The sequence below is a fragment of the Trachurus japonicus genome, chromosome 21, assembly GCF_045865225.1.
Source record: "Trachurus japonicus isolate A0001 chromosome 21, Traja_1.0".
Taxonomy (NCBI): domain Eukaryota; kingdom Metazoa; phylum Chordata; class Actinopteri; order Carangiformes; family Carangidae; genus Trachurus; species Trachurus japonicus.
The window spans coordinates 7,376,474-7,382,270 of NC_140927.1; positions in this window are offsets into that span (position 1 = coordinate 7,376,474).

Consider the following 5,797-nt stretch of genomic DNA (forward strand, 5'->3'; position numbering starts at 1 on the left):
TGGCCGACTGTGAGCTACGCCTAGTCCGATCCACCCCCTTGGTCGTGCCATCCACTAAGGCTAGAGTGCCTATAGGGGTCATTCCGCCAAAAGGGTGCCATTTGCTCATTGTAACTCTTAAAAATTAAACTTCATTTTTCATTCCATTTCAGTATAGAATTTTTTAATATACACATTTACTCATTCAAAATGAGTACTGGTCAATCTCAGGCTACTTTATTTAATTTATTGCTTCTTTTATCATTGCATTTTTGAAGAAAAAGTAACAGCAATGAGGGTAACAGCAATGAGTTTTTAGCATAAAATCAGCAATTGTGTGAAATCTAGCCAAATAGCATCTATACTAATAGCTTGAGCACACAGAGCACATTCTTAGGATTTAACTGAATATTTTACTTTTGATATCAACAAACACTGTCTAGAGATAATTTAGGTAACAGGAATGAGTTTTAAGAGTGACGGACCCTGACATAGCTACAATATCATTCAATTTCAGGAAAAATAAATTACAGAATTTAATGTTGGTCTTCCCATGACTTTCAAAAGACCTAAATGATGTCACTTCCAGCAGAACATGTCACTGGTGGAATGTTCCAAAACTTTTAGAGTGTAGAATGTGTCCGGGTAACAGCACTGAGTGAAAACCTGGGGACGGGACTAAAATGTGAATTTTAACCAAAATATAATTAGGTTTTAATTTAAAAAATGTTATATAAGTGTAGATATAATATAAAGTCACACTAATATGCAAAAAAAATGAGATTTTAGAAGGATTTTATTCATAATGCATTGTGGTAAACTATAGCGTTTGGCTCTGGGGACATGCAACAAAGGCTATGTTTCAGTGCTTTGAAAGCCTTTTTATAGTAATTAAAAATTATATATCTTTAATTTCTACAGTGATTCATGTGTATGGTGCTTTGTTTATTAATTAAATGCAATTTATATTATATTATTACATGTTTTTATACATTTAATATGCTGGGGACAGAAATGGCACTCTTTTGGTGGAATCGCCCATAGAGTGCCTCTCTATAGCGTTAATCCATGCTCTATAGGCACTCTAACTAAGGCGAGAGTAATCACACACTCAGCAGACTCAAGGAGTCGATAACCGAATGATCTTTCTCAAAACCATGGTGAAGGAAAATGGCGCCGCCTAGTGGATCAGAATTTGAAGAACACAACGTTTTCATTTAGCAGAGGTCCACTACTTACCCAATGGAGACCACGTAGCTTATGTGTGTTCCTCCTTCATCAGTCCCACGATGACAAAGTGAAAACAAGTTTTACTTTAAAAAATTTTTTAATTTATTAAAAAGATAAAAAAAATAAAAATAAAAATAAAAAATAAACTTAAATCTCACATTAGGCTAATATGAGTATTCAGGCACTTTACCCTGCAGTTTATCTCAGGTTCCTCAATTTCTCTGGATCATCTCTATGATAAAGTCCAGCTAAACTGAGCTGATTGGACATACACTTGTTGTCAAGTGTCTACGTTCTTTCTTTGTGTAAAATGTAGTGTTGAAATAAAAAAGGTGGTTAGTACTAACAAAGACGGTTGAATATCTTTGGTAGTTTTTTTTTTTTACAGTCTATGGTTGAAATCTTAATTCTCATAATTATTCATCATTTAATAGGCTACATTTTAGCAAGCAATAAATGTAGCAATAAGCAATAAATATTCTCTGGTTGCAGCTTTGTTTCAGGTTTTCTGACAGTAAAGTGCATTTCTTTAGACTGCTGTTCAAACAAAACAGATATCTGAAGATTTTGCTTAGAGTTTGGACTAAACAATCAGTCAGCTCAGAAATCAATCTTCTGGTTAAAGGGACGAGGAGTTTCTATTTGGTTATAAAAAAGTCTCACGTTAATGTGGATGAATCTACGTTACCCACACTTGTTAATGGGCCCATTTTCAATAAATATATCGTTTTGTCTCTATCGTTATTTTGTTATTATTAGTGGTGGCGGAAATGCTGGGCGAGCCGACCATCGTTTCTTTACTTTCAGTTTTGTGGCGAGTCATGAGGATAAGATAACGCCGCCGAATCGCCGTTTATGGTCGGAACTACGACGGTATCTGATCGTCTTTGAACCTCTGACTTTAATTCTTGATGAATGAAAACATGAGTCTGTCTTGCGCCGGTCAAAGAATTTCACGGTGTGCGCGGAGGCTCATAAATGTAGTGTGAAAACGCTTCGCTTTTCCAAAACTCCTCGTTGTCCCTTTAACTGATTGTGAAAGTGCATGCATCCAGAGTAATGGTGCAACTGGTTGGCAAAAGTCAAATGTCCAGACCACATATCACAGGTGGGTGAGTCTCCTGAGAAGTGTCCTCTGTCACATGTCAGGACATGGCTTTTTCTGTCAGGAGCAATCAGACACCATAGTATTAACTGAAATAATACCTCCCAAAAATAATTGTTCTTAATGTCTTGCTTTTAAGAATCATTCTGGATGAAGCGAACAGTATAGAACAAGTTAAGTCGCTGCTCCACACACTGGCCCTCATTTATGAAACTTGCGTACACCAAAAAAATGGGTGTACACCAAATTCACTGGAAGGATCGGCATTTATCAATCTGAGCGTGAGCGTACGGTACGCACAAATCTCACGCCAGCTCTGACCAGGTGTACGCACATTTAGAACATGCAGGAAGGAGTGCTGCTATGTCAGAATGATTATTAAACCATAGTCTAATAACGCAGCGATGTGGACCACATGTTGTTGTTGTTTATATTGATAAAAAGATAAAAAGTGGCCAAAAGAGAAACGATACCACCAAGTCCGTGTTGAAAATTTAACTCGACTTTTATTTTGAGCAACTGAGATGAATTAAAAACCACGACGTGACAGATGCTCGTTAATTCATAATCAGCTGTGTAAACAGAAACAGTCAATGACAGACAGACCTGTTACTGTAGATCACACACACAAACTTCCAACATCTCCTGCACCAGAGCATGAACGGATGGCTCCGCTGCCTGTCCAGGTGCAGCTGATCTCCGCGGCGGAGTGTTTTTTTTTTCCCCCAGTCACCGGGACCTGTCAGCGGGACATCGGGCCGGTGTTTCACATCCCTCCATCAGCCGAACCATGGCAGCGGTGCTGATGGTTATAAAGTCGCGTTTGCAGCAGTAATATGCCTATGATTTCTCCTCAGTCACTTGTGTTTAGTAAACTGCAGGAGCATTTCATTAGATCGCTGGGTTTCCTGACGTGGTCGGTGACACGTGCGTCTGCAGCCTCCATCCATCGGGATGAACTATCAGTCTATCAATGTCCAGATATTTAATGTTGCCGCCCTCTCCCTGTTCAACGCGGTAACGCCAGTAAAGTCCCTCTTCTTGGCCGTCTTCCGTGTCTCCATGTCGTAAAAGGGGCAGGGCGATGCCTCTAAAGCAGGAATATATCGGGGCGTGACATTTAAATTACGCTCGTTTTCAGCCGCCGGATTTATCACCACCACGCCGGTTCTACGCCGAAATCAGCAGCGTACACACTTTTAGTAAATCACACGTGACACTTGGCATACACTGATATTTACACCAGAATCTACACCAGATCCTGCGCAAGTTTGATAAATGAGGGCCGCTCTCTCTACCCTCTGGGTCTCCCTTTTTTCTTGTTTAGACAGGTGGCAGTCATGCAGGCAAAGTTAAAGTGTTTCAAAGTCCAGAGGTTGGTTGTTGGGGGGGCAGTGTCTCTCACTCTCCCAGCCCCTGTGGATTTTTGCGTGTCTTAAAGTCAGGCACGGCAGGCCCAGAAGAATCCGTCCCACCAGGACCATGCAGGGCAGAATGAGGGCCAGCAGGTAGACTGGAGGCAGGTACATGTAATAATGGTAGGGCTCAGGGAAAACGGTTTGGTCTCAGCCAAGTCCTGACTGGAAACACAAAAAAACACTTAGACAATTGATCAAAATGTAACACGATGATGATGAGGATGATGAGAACAAACATTGTGTCCTAAATGAGCCATCTCATTTTAATCATGGTTTTGATAATTTAATACACTTGACCAATTACTTTCAGGGTACATGATCCATGTTTGTCCAGATTTGTCTCATCACTTTTTCCCATTCCCAAGTGTTTTGTGGAGTCATGTGACCTTGACCTTTGATATAATGTATAATATAATTTGAATAGTGATATGGGACATATTCAAATCACATGAGCTGCTTTTTTTTTTGCATCAAAAAGGAACAAGCATATTTTTATCCAGAGTCTAGCTGATCCTTGTTCTTTCAGTTCTCTCTCCTCTAACTATGTGTGTGGTGATGTTGGAGCCCCCTCTAGCATAAATGCTGCATAGAGGAAGTGGAAAGCACCACTGCAACTATGCATTCCTGTCTCCTTAATGTGAGTAATTCTATCAGGCGCCGATCCTGTGGATGTATTTTTTATCTGAAAAAAAGGGTGAAAAAAGCAATTGACAAATGTCAATTATCAGGTTACGCAATTATGCAACCAGTGACATCTGGGCACAAATAAGGAGGAAAGCAGGAAAAAAATTAACAGAAAAACATTACTATAGGACAAAAAACACTCTATAGGAGTGTTGCTCACCCCAAGCTTTCTCCTTTTTTTTCCCTGTTAAAAGGATTTTCTATGGGGCGGTATTTAGCTCAGTTGGTAGAGTGTGTTGAGGCTATAGTCTTCACTGCAGGCGGGCCCGGTTCGAATCCCGCGTCAAGCGGCCCTATCCTGCGTGTCATTACCCCCTCTCTGCCTCCCATTTCCTGTCTCTCTCTGAACTGTCCTGTCAATATATATTTCTCTGGAGTTTTTCCTCAGGGTCTAAGGACAGAGGATGTTGTTATGATGCCATGTAAAGACCTTTGAGACAAACTGTTTGTAAAAACGGGCTATACAAATAAAATCACCTTGCCTTGCCTAAAGTAAGAAGGCTGAGGGTTCTATGGATGGTTTGTGGGTGGTTTGCATCACTGCACCATGAACAGTGCTGTTTTTGTGTGTAGTGGTGTACGTGCGACGCGTGTTAGTGTGTGCCTAATGCGTCACTCTTTTTTAATCCCTCCACCCATCCCATAGGCTGATCTGAGCCGACCTGAACAAATGTAAACTCCCTCCAACTGAGGGCAGAGACGTGATCCCAGCAGACTGAGGACTGTGAATCCTAGAATCCCACAGGACAGGTAAAGGTCAGACCTCCACACCTGTGACTCCACCCAGGACTTTTCAACACCAGCTTTCACCTGAAAGTTAATCAAACAAAACATTTATTACATAAGTGTTAACACTGTAATACATCCATGGTGTACACAGACCCACTCACCTGCTGGTAAGCTGCATTAAGCACCGTGTACCCAGCAGCCCTCCGCAGCGTCAGACACATGCTGTATAGAGCATGGAGGAGTGCACAGAGCAGACTCAGTAGGCCCAGCTGTTTCCGCCTGCACAACCAGGAGTCTGGAATCTGGAAACCTCTTATATTTGGTCCCCCTGCTGAGCTGAAGGACTGCTGCCACCAGACCTGAGGGAACACAACGTCTAATATAACTCAACAGACAGGCATCTTAATCTGCTGTAAATTGATGGAGGTACATGCATTTACAAGACCAGAACCACCTCACATTTTTGTGAGGTTTCATTGACCTTTTGACTACCAAAATCGTATCAGTTAATCTTGAATTCAGGTCAGTGTTTATGTGAAGAGTTCCCTTGAGGAATCCAGGAGATATTAAATCATAAGGCCCAAACCACATTTTGTGAAGTCACCGACCTTGACAAGTTGTGTGTGTTTACAGTCCGCTTGCAGCTACACGT